We start from the raw sequence: 23,839 nt of genomic DNA on the forward strand, positions 1-23,839 counted from the left end.
GGACTACAGGCATGCGCCACCAAACCTGGGTACTTTTTGTATTTTTGGTAGAGATGGGATTTCGACATGTTGGCCAGGCTGGTCTCAAACTCCTAGGCTCAAGTGATCTGGCTGCCTTGGCCTCCCAAAGTGCTGGGATTACAGGTGTGAGCCACTGCAGCTGGCCTTGGGTTGATGATTATATTTAAATGTGCTTTTGGTCATAAAGCACATTTCTTTACATACTTTGTACCCACTTCCACATGTTTTGTGGCCAGGAATGCCTGTTCTCCTGATAAATCAGATTCCTCTTCTTGTCATATTCTTTCTTGGAGCCCAGAGTCACAAACCAGTAGCCAGCAACCTCTGTGACTGCCGGCTGTATCTCCCCAGGGTGGTTCTGAGATGGGAGGTCGAGTGAAGCACAATAGTCCCACCAGTTCACTAGGACTGTCTTTAGGGTCTCTGTGCATAGGCCTCATGTGGCCTGCTGGGTATGGGGGTGGAAGTGTTCCATTGAGGGCTGGTCCCCTCCCACATTGGAGAAGAAGTCACCCTGCCATGCTATTTTAGGTTGAATTCTGTTCCCCAAAAAGATATGTTGGAGTCCTAACCCCCCAGGACCTCAGAATGTGACCTTATTTGGACATTGGTTCTTTACAGAGGTAATTAAATTAAAATGTATTTATGTGGGTAGACCCTAATCAGATATGACTAGTGCCCTTATCAAAAGAGGACATTTGGACACAGATGGACATGCACAAAGGGAAGATGATGTGAAGACCCACAGGGAAAAGATGGGCATGTGCCTGGGGTGATGCACCCACAAACCAACAATGCCAGGAATTGCTGGCAAGGAAGGACCCTCCCCTACATTTTAAGATAGAACATGGACCTGCCACCACCTTAAATTTGGACTTCCAGCCTCCAGAACTGTCAGACCCTATATTTCGGTTGTTTTCAGTCACCCAGTTTGAGGCACTGGTTATGGGGGCCCTAGGAATTCAATACACACGCCGACCTGCATGAATTGCCCAAGGACTTCCTTTGACACAGGTATCAGCAGCCATAAGGCATTTCCTCCACCAGTTCCTCTTGTTCTCCTCTTCCTCTCTGCTTTTCCTGTAAACACAGTCACATGAAACATTGTGTGTGGGTAGAGGTAGGGTGGTGTAACAAAGCCAAGATCCCGGCCAGCATGAGTGGGTGCGTTAGGGAAAGGGAAGGAGCTGTGGGACTACAGTCCAGGGGTCTGCTCGGAGTAGCATTGGATAAGGGAGGAAATGAAAGGCAAAATAAAAAACTTGATGATTTGGAACAGCAAAGCTCTTTGATTTTGAAAATTATTCCTCACTTTGGACAGTGACTATGGTGACTGTAATGAGGGAAATGGGAAAGAATTTCCATTTTAAGAAAAATTGTGGGTTCCATTACCAACATGATTAACTTCAGGGATTGGAAAAGGTGGAGCTTTGAGGGGCTTTCTGGAAATTCCATAGTTATGATAGTTTGAAAGGTATAGTTTTGGAAACATGGTGGAATATGGCATTCATGGATTAGGATGAAAAGTTTTTACTCTTCTGTGAGTATTCCTGAAGGGCCATGATATAGACAAAGTAATAGTTGTTATAACGTTACCTCATGTGGGATATGGTAAGGATTATGTGGAATTTTGCATGTAATGTGTATACCCCAGTGTGAACCCCACAAGGAAGGAGTTATGAGGATTAGGCTCTGATAGGCCCATGGCAGCCCAGCACCTCCGTCCCATTTACAGGATGAATTTGGGGATGTGACAATCTGAGATCTGTGCAGAGCTCACGATGAAATCCACCAGAAGATATCTGCCAAGGAGAAGCAGCATCTGAGCATATTGTTCATAAATTATAGGATCAGTGAATTAGTTCTGGCTTTCAAGCCAACACCCTCATTTTCACCAGATGAGGAGCCTGTATCTCAGTGACTTGCCCAATCATACTACTAAAGATAGTGAGTCAGAACCAGAGTCCAATTTCTACCATCCTGATCAACAAACATTTTCAAGTAATTACCATGAGGCTAGCACCAGGAAACAGACTTTCTCTCTTCTCATAGCCTATAACCTAATCAAAGAGATAACGCCAATATCTCAGCATTGTTTGATGAAGCCAGTAAGGGCAACAGGAGGCACAGGGGCTTTCCATAATCCCTTAACATGGAAAACCCTGCTTCATCTGGAACCTGGAATAATATTTGTCTTGCTTCCTGAACTTGTTACATGAAAATGCTTTGAAAACTAAAATGATGCACTATGAATGGAGGACATGTTAGCAATAAAGAGCCAGGCGGGCTGGGTGCACTGGCTCATGCCTGTAATTCCAGCACTTTGGGAGGCTTCGGTGGGCAGATTTATTGAGGCCAGGAGTTCGAGACCACCCTGGGCAACAGAGTGAGACCACATCTCACACACACACACAAAAAATCAGAGAAGTGAGAGGTGGATGTAGACTTGGAGAGTGGAAGGTAGAGCACAGCCCTTACAGTGGATATAATTTTGACATTTGTGGCTGAGGAGAGTGTCCAGGAAGAATGAATATGATGAGCAGAGGTGGGAAAGTGTAAATTGGGGAATGAGAATATTGATCAGATTGATGAGTTTGGCTGATATGGTGAGTTACTATGTATCTTTCAGCTGGTATTTGGAGGCAAGTCCAAATCAGTGATTCAAGGGATTTGGTACAGAACAGTAGGTACTGTTACAGATACTACCATTGCACAGATTATTATTTGTGGAAGATATTTGAGATAAACATGATCTCTTCAGTATCTTAGTAAACATCTGTCCCATTGAGCAGGGAGAAAGCATATTTTTGAAACAGATGTTAGCACCTTATTCATACTCTCTCTTGTCCTACTTTATTTCTTTTCATGTACAAAAATTAAAATAGAAAACAGCAAACTCAGATAAAGGTGGTAGTATATCCAGAGAATAGTGCAAAAACATCTGTCAAGCTAAACTTGGGACTTTATTCATAGGTTAAAGCCGTCTATGGCTGTTATGTGTATTTCCCTTGCATTGAGTTCAGTGGCTGTTATGCAGGGACAGCTGAGCAGATTTTGACCTCCTGTGCTTAATATTAATTTGATTCATATGGGTTCTTAATAGCTCTGGTGAAGTGGAACTGTGTTTGACACTAATTTTGTTTGTGGTTAGATGATGTATTCAGTTCTGAAACTTGAAGAGAAAAAAAAGTAGAAAATGCTGATAAGTTTTAATCAGCATTAATCAGTTTTAATCCCATTTGCCCCCTGTAGTTCATAAAACTCTGTAGCTAAACTTCCACTGGGGATCAGGCAACACTTTTGGTGTGTAGGCACTACTGTTTCATCCTTTGCTATGGAGCTGTGTTTTAGTCTGTTTAGGCTGGCAAAATACCCTAGATTGGGTGGCTTAAACAGCAGACTTCTTGAAGTTCTGGAGGCTGGAAAGTCCAAGATCAAGAGTCCAACAGATGAGGTATCTTGTGAGGGTGGCTTCCTGGTTTGCTGGTGGCGCCTTCTCCTTGTGTCCTCTTGTGGTTGAGGGAGCCAGCCCCAGGCTCTTCCTCTTCTTCTAAGGACACTAATTCCATCATGGGGCCCCACACTCATGATCTCATTTAACGTGTGTCATCTCTCAAAGCCCCCCACCCTGATATCATCCCGTTGGAAGTTAGGGTTTCAACATAAATATGAATTTTGGGGAACTCATTCACTCCATAGCAAATAGCATTTGGTTTAAGACCATCAGTCCAGAACCTGCCTCACCAAAAGGGTTTCGTTCCTGCCATTCCCCATGGACTTCTTTACAAGGGATGCTCCTGGGATGACGGCAACATGACGATGGTGCTCCATGTCACAGGATGAGCAAGCTTTTGCTACTTGGATCACCCTACACATATAGACAACCACCTGCTTTTCATAATGATCTAAAATATTTCACTTGAAGAAGTAGGGATGTGTTTGAATTGTATAACTCTTAGGTCTTCAGCTCACAGGAGACAAATCGATTTATTGATTCATTCATTCATTCATTCAGTGAATATTTGCTGAGGACTGAGGAATATTCTAGGTGCTAAATAATTTAGCCATGAATGAGACAAAATCCCTGCCTTCAAGGGGATTATGTTCTGGTAGGGATGCCTGACAATGAGGAAGTCTACAAATATATGTATAACATAATATCAGATTATTATGACTGATAGAAGAAAATTAAGAAGGGTGAGGCAGTAGACCATGACTTGGGGAGATGAGGCTGTTTTAGCTGAGTTAGTCAGGGAAGGCATCTTTGAAGAGGTAACACTGAGGAGAAATCTGAAAGAAGGGATTGAGATTTGCCTATCTGAGGGAAAAGCATTCCAGGGAGAGGGAACAGCTAGTGCAAAGGCCTTGAGGTGGGGATGAACTTTGCATGTTTGAGGCATGGGAAGAAGATCAATGTCACTGGAGTGCAGTGGAGAACAACAGGGTGAGTGGGAGGAAGAGGATGCCAGGGAGAGAGCTAGGGGCCAGATCAGATAGGGCCTTATAGACCATGGTGGGGACATTAGGTTTTGTTCTTAGTATAACTGGAAGTCATTTTTAAAAGATTACTGTAGCTGCTGTGTAGAGAGTGGGATGTAAGGGGGCAGGAGAGGAAATGAGAAATTACAGAAGCCATCACAAGATTTCATTTGAAAGATGCAGGTGGACTTGGACCAGGGTTCATGATGGAAGAGATGGGAAGTAACTGGAATTAGGAGCATTTTGACAGTGACACGATTTGCCAATGGATGAATGTGGGGTGTGGTTATCAGGGAAACAACTTTGCTTTTATTCTGCAGGTAGAGATGCTGTGGACCACAACCATGAACCCCCACCCATTGCCCAAGAACAAACATGATCCATCGTGGGGAATCCATGGCCCTTTTATGAAAGTGAAGGATGGACAAAGCCTTTAAATGGCTTCCATCACTTAAAAGTTTAAAACATTTTAAATGTCATTCATTTTCCGTGAATAATAGCATCAAGATTTTGCTTGCTTTGTATCACCTTTTAAAACCCCTTTCTCAGTAACCTTTCAAAACCACAGCCAATGTTCCTTAGTTGGAAAAATTAAGTAGATTAGCAATTTCCAGGAAGACAAGACCCATCATTGTGGGCACGTTATGAAGTTCATTATTTAGCATATTGGAAAGATTGGATTTGTTTACAGTTTCTTCTGCTGGATGGTAATCCTAGACAGAATCAGCACAGTTAATGGTGAAAAAGAGACAAATAATGAAAATTCAGATTTTTCTCTTCTCATTTCTGGTAGTTCAGATTTTAGATAATTTTCTTTTAGAAACAATACCCTGTTGGCTGGACTCATTTTGGATTTCTGGTTTCCTTTTGTTCTGTCATTATTTTTTCCTTCCTTCCTCCCTCCAAGTCTGTTTATCACATTTTTCCCTTGTAAAAAATAATTTAACATACTTTATATGGTTTCTAAATTTGTCTGAGACAACTATGCAATTGTTTAGGGTACTTTTGTAAAAAAAACAATGTACAGAATTAAAATAATGTGATTTGGGGGAAGTGTCAACTATTTCTTGGTCTTTTTCCAAGAACAATTATTCCAGGAATCTGTTCTACTCTAAATTAGCTGTATCTTTCTTATTCTTTAAGATTGCATTTACAGCTTGGGATTAGATATATTTCATAGCACTGAAATTTAAGCTTTGATATTAAAACAATGTCAGCTCTTGTTTTGTATCCATGAACATGCAAAGTTATTAAAAAGTGAATTTATGTTCAGAGAGCTCTTGCATTTCTAAAGTTAATATTGTTTTATTTTGGAATGTACTGACAAGACTAGCACTCCTGTTGCTGATTTTCTCATGCAGTGGCCACGAATTTTGCATTTTACTGGTTCGTGGAGCTGGTAGTTTGTAGCAGAGTATCAATGGTTAGTTTTATGTTGAATCTGATTTGGTAAGATTGTTGTTCTCTAGCTACATCATTATTGCTCAGATTCTCTATTGTTAAGAATATAATTTAATGATGCTTCACTTTTCCTAAAGAGGAAAACTATGTCAGCTTCTTCAGGACACAGGACTGTGTTTTAGTCTGGAAGGATTCTAAGGCGAAGACTCAGCCTTTGACCACACATGGCCACCATGGAGGTCAGTCTTCATGCACTCCCCCAATGGCATTAACACCACAGACATTTATGAAGCACTTACGATGTATTCTCATAATCCACCCAACAGTCTTGAAGTGTTCTTCTTGTTGCGATTGAGAAGGTAATTGAATCTCAGAGACAGTAGATGTCTTTCTCAGGGCCCACAGGAGTAACCAGCAGGACCAGTGGTCACATCTGGTGGAAAGGAGGCTGCAAAGTACAGGACAGTATAACACCTTCCTTTAAGATATGCACAGCCTAGAAGGGAAAACAAAGAACATCATAATAGAAACAGCAAGAATACCATTGCATGTAAGCAAGGACACCATGACCGGATGCAAGCCAAAAGTGTCCCCATACATGTTGAGAGAGAGTGGATGACAGAGCAGTCAGGCAGTGGCTATGGCAGCGGTAGTCAGGAGATTTCTCCACATTGAGTGGAATTTAATTAGTAGCATCTATTCTGAATGATCCTGTTCAAGGGTTTTCAAAGCCTGCCTTGGAAAGAAAGTTCATGCTCAGCAACCCCAAATTTCTGAGTCTTGTCCCTGCTACCTGATCCCCACCTCACACCACTCACCTACTCCTGCCTAAAGATGATGAGGGATCTCAGGCTCATCTATACACGTCCACCTGTTGCTATTGCCCAGCTGCCCACACATGCTAGTAATGCTACTCATGGCTCATAGTTTTTGTTGTGTTTGTTTCTGTTGTGTTTTGTTTTGTTTGTTTGTTTTTGAGACAGGGTCTTGCTCTGTCGCCCAGGCTGGAGTGCAGTGGTGTGATCTTGGCTCACTGCAACACTTGCCTGCCAGGTTCAAGCGATTCTTCTGGCTCAGCCTGCCGAGTAGCTGGGATTACAGGTGCCCATCACCATGCCCAGCTAATTTTTGTATTTTTAATAGAGATGGGGTTTCACCATGTTGCCCAGGCTGGTCTCGAGCTCCTGTCCTCAAGTGATCAACTTGCCTTGGCCTCCCAAAGTACTGGAATTACAGGCATGAGCCACTGTGCTCGGCCATTTTTGTTTTTAAACCACACAACTTGTATCAGGATGCTCTTGGTTGAAGTAACAGAAAGCCAGGTTCAAATTGCCTGAAGCAGCAAAGCAACATACTGATTTGCCTAAATTGGCACCCAGAGATAGCAGGCTCCATGTTGGTCTGTGTGACAGTTGAGCAGTGTGATTGGGGACTCCAGTGGTTCTCATCTGTCTGCTCAGCCCTCCACACGGGCCACTTTCCTCTCTGATTGCTTCTCCTCATGGGCCCAGGATGGATGCCAGAAGCAGGTGGGTCCGTGTGCTTCCTCTTTCACATCCAGGGTCAGACACATCCTGGCTTCCCATTGCTGCTTGTGAGAGGAAGGAAGGATTTTTCAAGATGCTTCTACTAATCCTCTCTTTTTTTGTCTTTAGACAGATTTGGTTTACATCTCCACTCTTGAACTTTCAAGAGATGTGGGATTCCCTTAGACTACACATGCTCTCCTTTTGAGCTGAGCTCCAATCTCCAAGCCACAGGCTGCTGTTTAATGGAGGTGGAGTTGAGTGATTGCGGCGTCAGCCACAATGCCCATTACACAAAGACAAGTAGTCATTCAGAGTCACCTACTGTCTCCTGATGTGTCTTGATTTTCATCCTCCTAATGAATTTTGGGTTAATGAATAGTGTGATACACAGTATGACGAAATGAATTGCCTAAAATTATTAGGAGCCAGGTGGTAGGCAATCTAAAAACATGAAAACATGCTCAGCCTCATTAGTAATCGGGAAAATGTAAATTAGGATCACAGTGACATGCTTTTTACTCCCACTAAGTTGGCAAAAATTAAGAAGTCTGACATTACCAAGCGTTGGCAATGATGTGTATGAGGAAACAGGATCACTCATATACGGCTTGTGGGAGTATAATTTGGTGCCACCACTTTGGATAAAAAGCTGGTTTTATCTTATAAAGCAGAATGCACATCTACCCTCTGACTCAACAATTCCATTTGTAAGTATATATACTAGAAAAAATTTTGCAATTTCTTGAGGAGCTATGTTTGAGATTGTTCATGATGATACTGTTCACAATAGCAAAAAACTGGAAACAATATAAATGTTCAAGAACAAGAGAACAAATAAATGCACCATGGGAGATTCATACAGTGGGGTGTTATCCAGCAGTGGAAAGCAGAGAAACTGCAGCTATATGCAGCAACACGGGCATTTATTTATTTTATTTTATTTTATTTTTTGAGACAGAGTCTCACTCTTGTCACCCAGGCTGGAGTGCAATGGTTCAATCTCAGCTCACTGCAGCCTCCGGCTCCTGGGTTCAAACAATTCTTCTGCCTCAGCCTCCCAAGTAGCTGGGATTATAGGCACCCGCCACCACACTCGGCTGATTTTTGTATTTTTAGTAGAAATGGGGTTTCACCATGTTGGCCAGGCTGGTCTTGAACTCCTGACCTCAGGTGATCCACCCGCCTCGGCCTCCCAAAGTACCGGGATTACAGGCGTGAGCCACTGCGCCTGGCCTACATGGGCGTATCTTAGAAACTTATCGTCAATAAAAAAATTTGCTAAAGACTACATCATGCAGTAAAAGACCATGTTTGTTTGGTTTTCTGTTGTTGTTGGTTGTGGTGGTGGTGATTTTTTTTTTTTTTTTTTGAGACTGAGTCTCACTCTGTTACCCAGGCTGGAGTGCAGTGGCGCAGTCTCTCCTGGGTTCAAGTGATTCTGCTGCCCCAGCCTCCGGAGCAACTGGGATTACAGGTGTGCACCCCCACCCCTGGCTAATTTTGTATTTTTAGTAGAGACAGGGTTTAACCATGTTGGCCAGGCTGGACTCGAACTCCTGACCTCAAGTGATCCACCCACCTCAGCCTCCCAAAGTGTTGGGATTACAGTCGTGAGCCACCAACCACACCCAGCCAATGCCATGTTGATAAAACTCAAAAGCAAGCATATTCAAGCAATAAATTGTTCAGAGACATCCATGGATGGTAAAACTATGTTTAAAAGCAAGGACCATTTCCTAGGGAGGGAGTAGTCTGGAAGGTAAGATCCAGGAAGAGCACAAAGTTATCTCCAGTGATATTGGTAATGGGATCTAGTCTTTAGTTGGGTAGTAGGATTGGAAGTGTTGTTTCACTTGAGGGTTTCATAACTTTCTATCTATTCGTATAAAATACTACATAATAATCTTTAAAGTATAGGCTCACTGAGTTCTTAAGAAAATATGACTGAGTGTAGTAGAGTGGCAAAGTAAGAGGAAACCATGCCTGCTGAATGAATTAATAATTTATGAGGGAACAAATCATCATGTGGTTGGGGGAACCAGAGGCTGTAATCTATTTAGGCCAGAGTCTTTGATTAAAGGCTGTACCATGAGTTATTAAAGCCCTGATGTCATTGTGACTTGGGGAAGTGTTTGTTCATGGATAGGGAGGCAGGGATCAGAAGTTTAAAAAAAAAATTGTTTAAATGAAGAATTAAATTGAGTCTTCATTTGTGTGTAGAAGTATAAGCATTTCGTTTCTGTAGTGATCAGAGTTGATATTTGCCAGTAGCACATTTTCAGTGAATGATTTGGAAGGGCAAGAAAATTCCTTGGTTAGATGTAACTGAGTGCACCCAGGTGCTGAAACACTGAACAAATGAAGCTCAGTCAATGAGATCAGGGCCTGTTTGACTCAGAAATACAGCAGATGAGCTCTAGTGTAGATAGCACCTGTGCTTGGTAATTTGCACCTCTCATTAAAGTCTTCTCTAGGCGCAGATCATCAGTGGGAAAACACTGTAGCTTGGTGGTTAAAGGCTTTTCCCACACTTAGTCTGGAATGGAATCTTTATGGTTAAATAGTAAGTTCTATTTCTGGTGTCATTTGTGTGACTCAGCACCATCTCATTATCCCTCTTTAGAAACATCCATGTGTCATTCACAACCTAAAACCCAGACTGAGTCCAGGGTTGAAGTCTCTGTCCAGACAGCAGTGACTACATTACACAATTGTTATTTTTGTCAACCTATCTCAGTTTCCTCATTAGGGAAATGAAAGGGTTAAACTGGACTATTTTTGAGGTCTCTTTCAGATGCAATATTCTGACTCTGGGAATCCATTTGCAAAGAGCTCGATGTTGGAAGGAGCCCTCTCCTGGGTCAGCATGAGGCTAATATTAACTGCCTTCTTGCTCACACTGTTATTTGTGCGTGAGATGATGTGGATTTACCTAATCCCCTTCGAACATTATTTTCCTGTTGCCTTAGGTATATTCTAGGTCCTCTCCCTGAACTATGCAAATTATGGTAAACTTAGCAATGAGAAGCTAGAGTCTTCCAGAGTTCATTGATTAATTTGCTTCTGCTGTTGTATATTAGGTATACAACTTAGGTGATGTGTGAAAAAGCCCATTAACTTTAGTGAGCCTTCATATACTGACAATAGATATATTTCATATTGGTCCCTGGGGGAATGTTAATGTGAGCTATTGTCTATATCTAAAGAAAAACAGCCCCTCAGGATATTAGCTAGTGGATACAACTGTGCTTGCATAAAACATCCTAAACATCCTAAACATCACTTCAACTCAGAGTGAATGTGGCCATTGATAAGTGGCACCTAGGACAGTAGAGTCTTTTTTTAATTTTTTTTTTATCAAAGTAACATATAGTTTAAAAGGCCAAATTGTGCTAAAAGATTCATAACCAAAACCAGCCATCTCCTGTGACCCTGCCCTGACTCTCAGTTTCAACTGTTTTTGGTATTCTAAGTAATATGTGTGTATTTCTCTCTTGGTTCATTCATGTTAGACATTATCTATGTATTTTTTATTCTCTTATGCTCTCCCTTCCTCTTTCTCCCTAATCCCTTCAGAATAGCTACATCATAAATTTTTATTAAATCCATATCCAGATTTTTAAATTACTTTGCACATGTAAATATTGTTCACACCTGTGCCAGGTTGTACTATGAATATTTCCTTATAAAACATTTTATATTTCCCGCCTCTTTTTTTTTTTTTAGACAGAGTCTCACTCTGCACTCTGCTTAGGCTGGAGTGCAGTGGTGTGATCTTGGCTCACTGCAACCTCAGCCTTCCAGGTTCAAGTGGTTCTCATGTCTCAGCCTCCTGAGTAGCTGGGATTACAGGCACACCACCACACCCGGCTAATTTTTGTATTTTTAGTTGAGAAGGGGTTTTGCCATGTTGGCTACACTGGTCTCCAACTCCTGACCTCAAGTGATCCGCCCACCTTGGCTTCCCAAAGTGCTGGAATTTCGGGTGTGAGCCACTGTGCCCAGCCTCCTGACTTGTTTTTGTATTTGGACTTTTCCATATCTTCCAACAGCTCTGTAAAAATATGTCCATCCAATTACACCCATTGTTGCTATTTTAGCTCTATCCGAGCCTCTTTCCCCTTGAGTTGGACTGACCTGGGACACTGCTGTCACTCCAGAGTCTCCTGTCATGATCATCCTGAGGGTTTTCCTTGCCCCTCTTCTGGATGGGCATCCTCCTTGACAAGGAATATCCTTCCTGTTCCTGCATCCTGGATCTTCAGCTTCATCATTTTCCTCCCTGTTTTTGGTGGAAAACACCCTGTGACATCTTAAGGAAGTGATATCTTTTTGAGATTTTAAATATCTGAAAATATGTTTATTTCAGTCTTACACTTGATTGATTGTCGAGCTGGGTATACAAATATGAATGGAAAATCATGCTCAATCAGAATTTTGAAGCAATGATTCCATTGTCTTCTAGCTTCCACAGTTTCTATTCAGAAGTCCAGTGCCATATACTAAATATTTGAACCTGATCTTGTCCCCACCATTCCTTTGCCTCTTTCAAAGCTTTTAGATGTTGTTCTGTATAGCTGGTGTTTTGGAAGTTTTGTTTTTTCAAATGATGATCAGTCATCGTGTTGGGCGTCAATACCAGGGTGGTGGTGAGTCCTGTTGATGTGGAAACCTGGGTTTTTCATTTCTAGGAAATGTCCTTCAATAATTTCCTCCCCATTATTATTGTTTGTCTGTTCTCTCTATCTGGAACTTCTTTTGTATCTGTAACTCTTTTATTTGGATATTGATGTCTTGTATTTTTTTCTTGAGACAGGGTCTTACTCTATTGCCCAGGTTGGAGTGCAGTGGTGCAATCATGGCTCATTGCTGCCTCAGCCTCTGGGCTCAAGCAATCCTCCCACCTCAGCCTTCTGCGTAGTTGGGACTACTGGCATGTGTCACTATGCTTGAGTAATTTTTTACTTTATATTTTTTGTAGAGACAAGGTCTCACTATGTTGCCCAGGCTGGTCTTCAACTCCTGGGCTCAAGTGATCAGATCCTCCTACCTCAGCCTTCCAAAGTGTTGGGATAAAAGGCGTGAGCCACCACACCCAGCCGATGTCTTATATTGATCCTTTAATTTTCTTAGCTTTTGTATTGTCCATCTCTTGATCTTTTTGTTGCACTTTATGGAAAATTTATTTAAATTTATCTTCTAATGTTTCAATGAATTTAAAATTCATTTGTAATATTTTTCAGTACCAAAAACTCCTTCTTGTTCTCTGTTCTTTTTTAGTGTCCTGTTCTTGCTTTATTTTTCTGATGATATAAATTATAGTTTCTTTGAAAAATAATAGCTAGCATTTATATACTAAAGGAGCAGGCACTATTCTAAGTATTTTACATGTATTAACTCGTTTGATCCTTGTAGCAACTCTTTGAAGCAGTACCACTGACCATTCTTACTTTACAGATAGGAAAACTGAGGCCCAGAGAAGTTAAGTGACTTGCCCGGGCTCCCACAGGTAGAACATGATAAGGCCAGGTGTCAAACCAGTCTGGCTTTAGATACCATGCCCTACTGTTAAGCAGTACTGCCTCTGTTCTCTGCATCATTTCTCTCCATCTCTCTCTCTCTCTCTTTTTTTTTTTTTGAGTTTCTCATTTCTTTGTTTGAGTTTCTCATATTGAAGGCTTTAAGGGCGAATTATTAAGCTGACTGCAGGCTCTGTTGGACTGAGTAGAGCCTTTTGACCACTGGGCTACCACACTGTAGTGTGATTGGGTAGATAGTCAGTTTTGTATTGGAGACCCCCAGTGACCACTAAGTCTTTTTTTCTAGGGCCCTTATGTTTTTCAAAATAAAGGTCCTCTAATCTCCTGCATTAAAGCTCAAGCTTGGCCATTGTTATTCTTAAACTGAGTGAGAGAAGGGGTCGGGAGTCTTTGTCCAGTGCACATATTTTTTACCCTATCTTCAGGTTGGTATTCCATCTCTGCCCTGTTCTGGTATCCCTGGGTGTAAGGCCTGTCAGTTTTAATTTTTTTCAGTGTATACTTTCCATCTTCTGCACAGGAAAATCTAGATTCAGACTCCTTGAACAGACTTTCATGTACACGACCTGTTTTCAGTCCCTAAGCTTTCTAGGTCTTGCTGGGGGAACTGATGTGCCTGTCAGCCTTACCCTCTTTCCTTAACCCCCGCACTCCATGCACTTCATTTTGACCTTCCTCGATTCATTAAGGAATTTATCATTCCTGCATCTATTTTCACTTGCAGCTGCTTCCTCATCTTTGTGGTGGTATCTTTCATAATTTTATTCTCTTTATGCATGGCTATTCCAATTTCTCTATTAGACAATTATAACAGGAGGACCTGATCTCTTGTTTCTGGTTTCTTCTGATTCTCATAAATCTTAGCTTTGCGTCCTTGGTGCTTGTTGATCTTTGATTGTGAGCTCATTGCTAGCTTTTTGTCTGTGGAAAATCCCACAGGCCTAAATTAGGGATGCTAATGAATCTACTTATCAAAATCTGTGGGATCAGCAGAACTTAGACCCCTTCAGCCTCACTTGATCTCTACACAGGAGGCCTAAGGTCAGCGACTCTGCCTTACAACTGGCCCAGGGCTCAATATCTAAGCTCATGGTGTATCTATGCATTGGCATCAGCTGTCAGTGCAATCCTATCCTATGGTTTGCCCACCAGTAAGTGCTGTGGTTCTGCCCCTAATTCTTTTTTGCAGAGTCGGGAAGGCCTTGGAGATCTTCCCTACTTCTGAGAGCTCAGCGGTCATAGGTAGGCTGTGGCTGCCATGCAGTGCAGGGCCCCTCAGATCACTAGTGTGCTGATTCTGAGAACCAAAGGTCTTTGTGTGCCTTCCATTTTCATATGTTATTGCTTAGGGCAGTTCTACATGCCTCCTAATGTCACAGAACATGGAGCTTGGCTTTCAATTTCTTGTCTCCATCCTATTTTGGGGGTAATTTTCAAAGGACATGGATATGGATAAAATCTGATCCATTTGCCCTGAGCTTCCTACTCGTCCAAGGCTTTCATTCCTCAGTATACAAAGCCCTGCAGGCTCTTGACGCAAATCCACACATGGGTGCACTTTTGTGGCATTCATTTTCTATTGCTATTGTAACAAGTCACCACCACATGAATAGCTTAAAACAACACACATTTATTGACTCGCTGTTTCTGTGCATCAGAAGTCTGCAAACAGCAAGGCTCAGATGGCCCTGGGCTTAGGGAGTCACAAAGCTAAGGTCAAGATATCAGCAGAGCTGCCTTCCTTTCTGGAGGCCCTGGGGGAGAGCCCACTTCCAGGCTTATTGAGGTTTTAAGTAAATTTCAGTTTCACGTGGTTGGAGGACACAAGTTCCCATTTCTTCCCGGCTGCCAGCCAGGGGTTAACCTCAACTTCCAGAGGCCCCCTGCATTCCTTGGCTTGTGGATCCCTTCACTCCAGCAGCAGTGGGGAGAGTCTTCCCCATCTTAGAATCTCTGCCTCTCTCCTCCTGCCTCATCTCTCCAACACACTTCTTCCAATACCCCTCCATGCCCTTTGTCTTCTGCCTCTGAGGACTGATGTGAGTACCCTGGGCCTACCTGGATGATCTAGGATGATGTCCCCATCTTACCATCCATTGAATAGTGACCTTAGGAGCATCTGCAGGGCCCCTTCCACAGCAGCATGCAGATGAGGAGCCCCAGGGAGACCTCTTCAGAATCCTGCCCGCCATATGTGTATACACATACTGAGTCATAACCACTTTGTGAGATACAACTTAACAAATATGTACACACATAGTGAACTTAACTTTTTTAATGGGGACAACTTTATTGTCTCCATTTTAAAAATATGAAAACTGCTCGCTTTGGCAGCACATATACTAAAAATATGAAAACTGAGGCCCAGAGAAGTGAAGTGACTTTCCAAGGTCAGTTAGTAGGCAGCAGAGCTGGATTCACACCGGGCAGCCTGTCTCCAGATGCTCCCTCTCTGTTACTCGCCAAGATGCCCTGCAAGCCAAATGCCATCTCAAACACTGACAACAGGTGTATTCATATTTTGAAATTAATTAAACTGTGAGAGATAGAAGAGTTGAATGTGAAAAGTGCAAAACTGCCTATTGAAGCCCTTCAAGCTTTCTGGATATAAAGTGCTTTCCTTTTTATTCATAGGATTGGTTCCTAATCTTTAAAAAAATATAATGTTTGCAAACTGGGTACAAAGATTGAAAAGGAAGGCATGCTAGTTACTTGGCATGTAGCATGACTTCGAATTGACAGGTGGAGAATCTGAGGATAGAGCCTCATTGCCATGTCTCTTCCTGCAGCCTCCACTCTGCTCCCACTTCCCTCTCCTCTGTTAAATTCCCTACTTCATGGACGGGCACGGTGGCTCACGCCTGTAATCCCAGCACTTTGGGAGGCTAAGGTGGGTGGATCACCTGAAGTCAGGAGTTTGAGACCAGCCTGGCAAACATGGTGAAACCCCATCTCTACTAAAAAAAACCCACAAAAATTAGCGGGGCATGATGAGTGGGCCTATAATCGCAGCTACTCAGGAAGCTGAGGCAGGATAATCACTTGAAGCGGGGGGCTGGAGGTTGCAGTGAGCCCACATCACGCCAGTGCACTCCAGCCTGGGCGACAGAGTGAGACTCTGTCTCAAAGAAGAAAAAAAAAATCCCTACTTCAGCTGCTCACCTGCCACTACTTCCACCCCGTTTTCACTTCTTCTCACAACTAAATCCCTGAAAATAATGCTCCAGATGCTCATTCATCCTCTCACTGACCCCTGCCACACAGGCCCCTCTGAAGGCAGCCTTCCATGCTCACTGCTCCATGAGGCCGTCCTGGTGTCGTCGTGGGTGAACCTGCCCACCCCACCCACTAGGCCATGTCTTACCAAGCCCCTCAGCACTGCATAGGTGGGGCACTGCCCTCTTCTGGAACTTTCTTTTCTCAACTTCTTTGCTGCTGCTCTTCCAGGGTCTCCCCCTACCTTCTGACCGCTCTTTCTCAGTCGCCTCTGCTTATTTTTCTTTCTCCACCTGCTTCCTCATTTGCAGTCTGCATAAGGAGAAGCAAACGCAGAGCTCTGGTGGGCAGAGAGGAAGCGCAGATGAGCGAGGTGGGAAGGGCCCCGGGTCCACGGCACACCCCTTCCCAGCATGGGGCGTGTTCATTGCGCAGCTCTCCCCCAGGCAGGCGCCCAGGGATGGCCACCGTCCCCGAGTTTCCAATGGCCTCTGCCTTGCTTAGACACCTCCCTCGCTTCAGCGGTTTCAATAACCATACCGGGGCTGCTTGCTGCCCATGTTTTTGCCATTTGCTTTTTTCAGCATTAAAAAAATGTATATGTTTGTTTCATCATAATTTACCTTTGTGGCTTAGAAATCAAATCATGGAAAGCAACTGTCTCCAACTCCACCCTAGCCAATCACAGCCTCTGCCTCAGAGCCAGAGCCTCTTCCTCTTCCTTAATAGGCTTCTTCTCCGGCTGGGCTTCTAAGGCTGACTCTTTTGTATGTGAGTTCCAGGGGGCAAAGAGGATGGAGTTGCTTACCCGCCATTTCCTCGTGGCTGCTTATTGCGAAGCTGAGACACAACTGTAGGGAGGGAAGCAGGAGAGGAATCGCCCGCACCAGGAATTTCTCTTTTGGTTTATTTGCTTCCTGGTTCCATTATCTGTAAACTATAGGCAATCATTCTGTTCAGAGTGGAGCATGGAGTAGGGTAAGTGGTGGTGAGAGTGCATGAGGAAACTTTTTTTTTTTTTTTTTGAGACAGAGTCTCTCTTTGTTGCCCAGGCTGCAGTGCAATTGGTGCGATCTCAGCTCAGTGCAACCTTCACCTCCTGGGTTCAAGCGATTCTCCTGCCTCAGCCTCCCAAGTAGCTGGGATACAGGCAAGTGCCACCACGCCCGGCTATTTTTTTTATTTTTAGTAGAGACGGGATTTCTCAATGTTGGTCAGGCTGGTCTCGAATTCCCGACCTCAGGTGATCTGCCCGCCTCAGCCTCCCAAATTGCTGGGATTACAGGCGTGAGCCACCACGCCCTGCCCACATTTTTATATAATAGTACATTTACTTTCATATATTGAAAATGCTCAGCATATTTAATTTCCGCATTTTCCTAATGCATGTGCTCTGTTTCCGGATTTATCATTATCGTCCATCATAAGCTGGGAATTTCTAGAGGACCGCTGTGTGTGTGTTAGTGTAGCACTTAGCACAATGCCATAAATATGCTTTTACTCATGCTAATGATGTTGATCACACTCACGATGGTTGGGAGAGAAGGTGTTGGCTGTGCCGCTCAGTGGTCTTGATTTCTTAGAACTGGAGCATGAACGACACGCTCGAAATGGGAGAGCGATGAAGTGGAATGATTAAGGTCAGAAGAACCTACCCAGAGGAGGATAGTGACGGCACTGTCGTAAATACTTTATGTGTATTATTTAATTCTTGCAGTTCCCTCCTGCTGTAGGTCCAATTGTTATCCTCGTGTTACAGTGGAGGATACTCAAGCAGGGTGAGGTTAGGTTAGTAACTTGCTAAAGTCACATGGCAAGTAAGTGTGGAGCCAAGATTTGAACCCAGTCATCCTGTCTCAGGGTCTGTGGCCCTGGCTGGCCCTGGATGCTGCTGGGGGGCCCTCTGTAGGGCTGACTTGCCCTCCTGAGAAGCCCCTTCCTTAGATGATGGCCACATAGCCCTCTGGTAGTCCTCATCACCAGCTCTGCTCTTAGTTTGGCCATTTTCCCCCTTAGGATTGGAGTGATCCATCCTTCAAATACAGAGCCACGTTCTATGCTGTGTTAAGCATAGTCCATGGCTCACAGTTCGTGCATGCACACACACACGCACACTTTGTTGGAAAGAAGAGCAACAATAAATTGCTTGTTTAGAAATGGGCGAGGCCAGGTGCAGTGGCTCATACCTGCAGTCCCAGCACTAAGGAAGGCAGAGGTGGAGGGGTGGGAGGATAACTTGAGCCCAGGAGTTCAAGACCTGCCTGGACAAAATACCAAGACCCAGTTCTCCACAAAAAGAAAAAAAAAAAAAAAAAAAGAGAGAGAGAGAGAGAAATGGATGAACTTGTCAAAACAGATAAAAATGTATCTGTCTTCCAGTATCTGTGTTTTCTAATCTGTACACTCATCAGAATGTAGGATTAGACTACATCATAGACTCTGAAAATGTTCCTGTCATTATTTGAGAAATTATTTATTTTATAGATTCCAGCTGCATATGTTTCCTAACCTCAGGAAAAGCATGTTTCTGCCTTTATATACAATTGGTATTTCATTATCAGTGACAACAGTTCAAAAGAAGCCAGACATGAAACAAAATCCCCAGTATTTGGGAATACTGAAGAAGGCATGTGTATCACTCTCATATCAGTGTTCCAGAATAAACAATACGAGACTTTGTTAAATAATATATCCACTTCTGCATAAATGTCTGGCAAATGCTGTTATTTCTAAGGAGATTCTTTAGCTGAGGACACCAGGGGAGATGGCTCAGCTTGTTCGTGACGTCTCACTGTTGAGCAGATTGCTCTTAATGGCTTACTGTTCTGTGGAAAATGAAAACAAAATTGACTGTTCAGCACCATTCTCCTCCTCTTAGTGTCATTAGCTTTCATAAAAGCACACTAAACTCTCAAGAGTTGCCACTGATATGGCTGTAGGAAAGACGTTTCACAGCTGTGAGTGTGGTGGTGGCATCCACACCTGTCAGGACAGGCAGGGCCCAGGGTCGGAGCTGATAGTAAGTCAATTTCATTCTGAACATTCATTTCTGAACGTTTCACACCATTCCCTAAGCTGTTAGTACTTTGTTACTTTTTACCTGATTGCACCCCAAGCTCCATCTGGGACTCTGTCAACATTGACATAAGCCTCAGAAAACACAGACTCATGGCTGTTTTTACTGTTCAGTGTTTATGATTTACACTACGCCAGGCACATCACTAAATACCATATGTACGTTTACTTCATCCAGTCTGCATTATCATTATATGATTGTACTATTTATATATTATATTGTTATTATAATATGTGTTGATGAGGATATGATTGGCACCGCTTTTATTTTATAATAAAAAGGTTCAGAGAGGTTAGGTAAGTTTGCCTGAGTCACACAGCTAGTGATGGAGTCAGAGATCAGAAGCTAGGCCTTCCTGGCTCTGAAGATGAGGCTCTTTACCCAGCCATCATGGAACCTGAAGGGAATTTAGAAATCAGCCGTTTCCAGCCCCTCATTTTATGGATGAGCAAACGTTGGCTCAGCAAAGAGTGAATTGCCCAGGGTCCCCTTGTCAGTGGCCTTCAGACCCTGGTCCCTGGCTCTTCCCACTGTGACATGCCATCCACATCCTTTCTCTTGGAGGCTGGCTGGTCCCTCCTGCCAGTCTTCCTGAATGAGTTTGCTTCACCAGATTTGGCTCTGTCTCTAGAAACAAAATGAGTTGAGTTTCATTAGCAAGCGTGAAAAATGTAGGTTCAGAGATTTAAAGAAAAACAGTTGGGCTATAACATACTGAAGGCAAGTGGGTATAAATGGGTTCCAGTGCTCTCAGTTTTGGGGGGGACAAGGCAGAGTTATGTGTAAACAACCACAAGCCAGCTCACGGCCATGCAGCCCACACTGTACCATCACTCCCCTCTCGGGATCCATCTACTCTTCAGGAACATTGAATTTTCTTTCTTTCTATGCCCAAGGTTACTTTCATCTGTGCTCACACACAGTCGGCTGTGCAAAGAGCAAAACTTGGATGTCCCCAGGTGGCTGCCAGGGCTGGGATGGAAGGTTCTGCTCTAGAAGCCAATAAAACGAAAATATCCGCCTATTAGATTGCAGTGATTAAATGCTCTGATCTCGCCAAGAAGTTGGATTGGAAGAAGTCCCTGGAATCCCCAATCTAGTACTTCGGTTTCTATGTTTATTACTAGGCAATGAATGTTGAGTTTCATGGCAAATGTCATACAACTGGAACAGGCCCCTGAGGCAAGAGACAGACCCCTTATTCCAGTTGTTGTTTGAGCCCTGCAGCCTCTTGACTGCTGGAAAGCTTCACTGGCCTTGACCTTGGAAGGCTGACCCAGCCTCTCTTCCCCGCTGGGCAATGGGGAGTGGGTGATGTCCAAGCCACCGATGGTGTAGGCACAAAAACCAAGCCAACAAAGAACCCATTCCAGGAGCATGGGGGTGCTTGGGGCCTGGGTCTCAGGGGAGCTCTGCTTTGGTGGAGTCTCCAAAGTAGAACGTCTGGTTCTTGACTTGGCAGGTCCAGAGACTCAGTGTTGTCGCAGCACTTTCAGAAGTATTTGCGTCGGGGCCTTACAGGTGCCTGAGGTATCAAAAGGATGCTAGTGTATTCAGTGAGAACATTTTGTAAAGGCCAAGAATATTCCTTTCCAGTTCTCCAGCATGTCCTGGGCTGGAGAAGTTGAATTTGTGGCTAGAAGGTTGCTTGGTGAGTGGGGACTGAGCACTGATGGAGAGAGAGATGACCCTGAATGACACCTCATGCCAGCCACGGCGAGGCCTAATGAGTCATCCCACAGTTGAGTGTATCGCTGGTGACCAGAAGGTTCCTGCCTTCCTGTTGCAGCATCTCTGCTGGACAGTGAGGAATAAATGCTGCAAAATTCTCCCTCTCCGAATCTTTTCCATGGTCTTTGGAGCAGAGCACAGTGTAACTGATTGCATTCCAGCTCACGTGATTCTAGTCACATCTTAGGCCTTCCTTTCTGAGCTGATGCCAAATCACACACAAGGAACTGGGCCCAGCCTTCATTTCTTTAGCGACACGTTCTCACACCGTCTCTTGCACTCACCCCCCACAGCTGTCTCCTAACACCAACTAACTGCATCTAGATGTTTTTTAAGTAAACATGTGTATCGATGTGTGTAGTATTCATTCAGGAAAATGTACAAATTGTGAAGGTACAGCTTGATACATTTTTACAAAGCTATCAGACTAACATAGCCAGCAGGCAGAGTGAGAAATAAAACATTACCAGGACCCAAGTCCCCTGTGTGCCCTCCTTTCAGCCTCCATTCCCTCCAGAATAACCGCTACCCTGCCCTCTAGCATCCTAGGTTTCATTTTGCCTGTTTATAAACTAGATAGTAAAACTCGCAGTGTATTCTTTTTGCTCAACATAACATTTGCAAGCTATGTCTATGTTGTTTCGTGCAGCAAAAAGTACGTTTATTTCATTGCTGTATTATCCTCCATGATATTAATATATAACTTATTACTACATTCTAATGTTGATACTTCAGTCGTTTTAGTTTGAGGCTTTTATAATAGTTACGCTGTGAACATCTGTGTATAGCATTGTGATAAATCAACCGTGTTTTTAATTTATCTAACTTTGCTCTCAAGATAATTTTATCTCAGAATTCTGGGCGTACCTTATTGTCATTCCCATGAACAGAGAGTGCCTGGCCCATGCTCTGTCTGTCTGCTGTGATGTCATTTGTGAACCTGGAGAGTCTTTCCCTATCAGAGTGTAAATCCATGGGAGTGTCTCCAGCACGGAGTTGAATGAATTATTCGTTGAATATTCATTCATCTTCATGAGGGACTGGAACCTGAAATATTGAGTTGAAATGAGAAACAAAAATTAGAGTTGATTATTTCTGTTTCACCATTGCAGTATCCCAAGATGCTACAGTAATTGTGCAAGGAAGCACAAATCCAAGGAGAAAGAAGGTCAAGTCTGCGCTGCAATAAAGCAAGAGACTCGAAGGGCTCGGAAATGGCATCCCTCTGTGGGCCTTTCTGCAGGGTGTCAGTCACCGGACATACTGCAATGCATTAAGTTAATAAGTGTCAAAAACCACGCCAGGTGCAACTGTCATCTTCCAGATGAAACCTGTTCCCATGGTATCTGTCTCATCTGTATCATACAGACACCAAAACATGGTGGTGCCTTGGAAGGGCACAGGTTTCTTTTCTGTTTTCATTTCAGAAAGCTCTAGCAACATAGCGAGAGGGAGGGTGGAAGTCCCCAGTGCTGAGTTCTGAGTGGAACATAAAGGGGCTGTTTTTATACCGTGGTTGTACCCAGGAAGCAGACATCTCCGAGCACTTGCAGTGCCACAAAAGGGAAGTTCAGGCCAAGGAGGGCCTCATTCCTCTCCTTGGAATCTTTGTTGTGTTGAATACTTATCCTTCACTGAACCCCCTCCTCAGGAATTTGTGAGGACCAACAGTTCTCCAAAAGCAGGGGACTATTTTCTTAGTGGGAGTGGCTGCTTTCCAGGGATTGGAGTGATGAGTGTGATGGGGACACAGTACCCCTGCTAAAAGACTTCTGCTCTATAGTATCTCTCTCTCTCTCTCTTTTTTTTTTTTCTATTGAGACAGAGTTTCGCTCTGTCAGCCAGGCTGGAGTGCAGTGGCACAGTCTCAGTGCACTACGACCTCCGCCTGCCGGGTTCAAGCGATTCTCCTGCCTCAGCCTCCCGACTAGCTGGGATTACAGATGCCTGCTATCACACCTAGCTAATTTTTGTATTTTTAGTAGAGACGGGGTTTCACCATGTTGGCCAGACTGGTCTCGAACTCCTGACCTCAAGTGATCCATTCACCTCGGCCTCCTCCCAAAGTGCTGGAATTATAGACTTGAGCCACCGCACCTGGCCTTAAAGTATCTCTTAAGCCATACTGAGTATCTTGAAAACTTCTGTCAGATACATCCCAAACTGGCGACTCCTGATCCTGAACTAAGCCAGAGGCCAGGTTCAGTCCTGAGTGAAGTGTTGGCGAGCAGTCCGTGCCCTGCTCGTCCTCACAGCCGCCTACTATCTCTGCTGCCTGCATTTCAGAGACAGTGCTGGCATTTGTTTTTCCTTTTGTATCTTCCAACTAGATAGTGAAGTCACCTACAGAGGAGGGTTTTTAAAAGTGTTGCTGTTGCCCTAGGCATTGCCTGTGATCTGCATCAAAGTCTCACGTGTGAACCACAGCTTGAGCTGGGAACTGAGAAAGGGTCAGTTGTAAAAGTCATCCTAGGATGCACGTCCCCAGCCCCCATGCATGGATGTGGACACACAGGCTGGAGGAGGATGGGGGGCTGGCCACCCTGTTAGCGTCTTAGCACCCAGCAGGCTAAAGCTTGCAGCTTTGTTTATTTTCCAGAAGTTCAAAGTTCCCATCCCTCCGTGGAAGGCCTAATAGAACAAAGACCGCCCACCTGCGGTTGCTTTTCTTTCTTTTTTTTTGTGCTTCAACTCTCAAGAATCATTCACTATGAAGGAAGTGGCTCCTGCTAGATCTTCCTCAGGCCACACTGATGGATCTGCCATTAGGCACATTGAGGATGCCAGCAGGTGGTCCAGTTGGGCAATAGCTCACAGGCATGGACTGAGGTCTCACAAGGATTATG

The 23,839-nt window shown here is 43.8% G+C and overlaps 1 protein-coding gene and 1 long non-coding RNA gene across 8 annotated transcripts in view; one reads left to right on the plus strand and one right to left on the minus strand.

Annotated features, from left to right (window-relative positions):
* ZDHHC14 (zinc finger DHHC-type palmitoyltransferase 14) overlaps positions 1-23,839 on the plus strand; it is a 312,504-nt gene that overhangs the window by 120,336 nt on the left and 168,329 nt on the right. The window lies entirely within an intron of this gene.
* Positions 45-17,019, minus strand: LOC111538595. Of its 5 annotated transcripts, none has more exons than XR_002730390.2 (3): positions 16,335-16,549; positions 6,201-6,397; positions 45-1,823 (listed from the first exon to the last, which is right to left on the minus strand). It is a non-coding gene; the product is annotated as an uncharacterized LOC111538595 (long non-coding RNA). The 5 variants fall into 5 exon arrangements; XR_002730391.2 differs by having other exon boundaries at positions 45-1,101; positions 16,335-16,548; XR_002730388.3 differs by lacking the exon at positions 45-1,823 and adding an exon at positions 16,995-17,019 and having other exon boundaries at positions 3,225-6,397; positions 16,335-16,526.

This window comes from Piliocolobus tephrosceles, chromosome 5 (genome assembly GCF_002776525.5).
Source record: "Piliocolobus tephrosceles isolate RC106 chromosome 5, ASM277652v3, whole genome shotgun sequence".
NCBI classification, from domain to species: domain Eukaryota; kingdom Metazoa; phylum Chordata; class Mammalia; order Primates; family Cercopithecidae; genus Piliocolobus; species Piliocolobus tephrosceles.